This window comes from Grammomys surdaster, unplaced genomic scaffold, assembly GCF_004785775.1.
Source record: "Grammomys surdaster isolate TR1022 unplaced genomic scaffold, NIH_TR_1.0 139, whole genome shotgun sequence".
Classification (NCBI taxonomy): domain Eukaryota; kingdom Metazoa; phylum Chordata; class Mammalia; order Rodentia; family Muridae; genus Grammomys; species Grammomys surdaster.
The window spans coordinates 8,743,584-8,746,211 of NW_021604597.1; positions in this window are offsets into that span (position 1 = coordinate 8,743,584).

Below are 2,628 nucleotides of genomic sequence, written 5' to 3' on the forward strand. Positions count from 1 at the left end.
TTCTTTCTTTCTTTCTTTCTTAAAATTTTGTGCAGGTCTTCAGTATGGAGTCCTAGCCGATGTGAGTTAGTGAGTGTAACAACCCTGTTGTGCCTAGAAGACTATTTCACGGCCTACCTCTACCATGCATGCTCTTAAAATGTCCCCACCTGCTCCAGCACAGTGATTCCCAGAGCCTTGGAGGGGAAGTGACTACAGACGCCCCATCTAGAGCGGAGAAGTCCAGTCTTTTACTCTCTGCATACAGACCAATGGTGAGTCTCTATATTGATTACCATCTGCTTCAAAAGCAGCTTTTCTGATGGGGGTTGAAGGAAGCCCTATTCTTTGGGAATAAGAGTGAGAACTTAGTTGGTAATTTTATGTCCATTCAGGAGAATGGCAGACTTAGGTAGCCATGGCTTATTTGGCCTAGTTAATGGTTCCAGGCAGATCTTGTGGAGCAGGACATAAATCTAATCAAAAAGTGATTATGTTGCTCCTCCTACCCTCTTCTCCTAAGTCTTGGGTTTAAAAGCATGTCCCTCCTCCCAGCCTATTTGGAAGGCTCAATCTCAAGTAGTACTACTTACTCATCAAGGACGGAAACAAACTGACACAGTGGCGTGAATCCACAGAAGATGTACAGGGACATTTAACACCGGTCACAGTCTAGGAACTCGTCACCAATGACCATGTCATGGAAAGTGACCAAACCGAAGCACAAGGTGCCGTGAAGTTGAAAACTGTTTATGCCAATGTGAAGTCAGTAAGCGTAAGATAAGGGAAAGAGATGGGGTGGATTGAAGAGCAAAGCAGGGTTCTGTAAGCGAAAGATGGGGAGTGGAAAGTAGTGTGTAGAGGAAGAAAAAGGAGCAAGAGGTTAAGGAAAAAAAAGAGGGTCAAGAGAGACAGCTCATGGGGTAAAAACACTGGCCGTCAAAGCTTGGTGACCTGAATTCAATCCCCAGAATCCAGAGTTTGAACTCCCAGCTGGCCTCAAGTTCAAGGGTCATTCTCTGTCGAGATCTGTTCCAAGATGGCCACCTTTCCCCTACTCCTTCCCAGAGTAAGGCAGTCTCAGGCTGCTGACACCTTTAGTCAGTGTCTGGCCCTCTGCCTTCCCCAGCTGCCTCATTCAGGGGCTGTTGCAGGACAAACTGAAACTCCCCAGCTTCACGGTTTCCAGATCTTTGGCCCCCTGGGTAACTCGGTTCTTAATAACAGCTTTTCTCTCACACCCAGCACACAGCATGGCAACATGAGATCTCGCTTTCCCTGACCAGCTGAGAATCAGTCCTTCCAAAACTTGCAATTGGCTTTTAGAATGGTGAGGGTCACGGGCGTGAGCTTGGGCCTGTCTGAAGTGTTTCTGCTCACAGGCCAGCTTTCATCTGGCTTCACTCTTGGAAGTGGCTTCTTCCCACTTCCACTCCCCACCCCCACTCCTAGACCCTGGGGATTTACAGCTGTTTCACTTCCTTCTCAGTGTCTCCGTCCCCACCCCACCCCTACACATTTCTGGTAACCTTTACTTCCTTTTTGAATTTGGAAGCCCTTTCTCTATTTCTTTGTGGTTGTGTTTGCTCTTATTCTGACCATCTCCTTCCCTGGCTCACACGGCCTCCACTCAGCCAGCCACCTTACTTGGAGGCTCTAATGTAACATCTTTGATGTTGCAGGAAACACTACACGTTGTCTATATTAATTCACTCATTCTTAAATTGGTAATAGTGATGGCATCATTGTCCACAGATTTCGAGTTCTTTTTGTCATTTGGAGACTTTAAGGCAAATCAACAGTATTCATTGAAAGTACATTTTAAGCCTTAAGAGGTTTAAACAGGTGGTTTGTTTTAAAGATAGTGACATTGGGTAGCTTCAAGGTTCAAGCAGGGGTCAAGGCCAGACAGGCAGGACTACAAAGCAAAGCTGGTCTGTGCTCAGGCCCTACCTGCAGCTCTGACTCAGGAAACAAGAGGGAGCCAAAACAAGACTTGCCTGTCACAGAATCCCAGTTATCCCAGTGTCACCTCCAGCAGAGGCTGCCTGCATGGTCTGTCTGTGTTAATTCAAGTTGAATGTCCGCTCGCAGAAGTTAGTACTACATACAACATGCAGAACATAATTCTAATGCTGCCGGCTAGGAATCGTGGGCCTGGGGGCTGATTTAGGGTCACAGTGCTGGCCCCAAGGCGAGTGTCAAGAACCTTAATGGTATTGATACAGAGATGATTCCCTCGAATGATTTTCTGGGCATGCTATTGTGAGGGAGTTGTGTGATGCTCACACAACCCTGGCCACTTTTAGTCAGGACATACTGCTGAGGCCTGAGGTTGTATTTGAGAATCCAAGATAGCGGTTGGCCTCAGGAGCTCCTCTGAAGTTTTCTGTTATTCCTACAGGGCATCTAGTGTCTAAGTCCTAGAGCCATGTTTTAGAGACACAGATCAAATCCTTCCCAATAATAATGATGATGGTGTTGGGGGTGGGCTCCTGATCTCAGATTTAGTTTTGTTTAAAAAGAAAAAAAAAGACTGAAATATTTTCTTCTGGAGTCCTTTTGAGAAATGTGTAGATTCATCGGAGTGCCACACGACGTAGGCTGAATCCACAGCTATCCCATCAGCCTGATTTTAACCAATGGCAA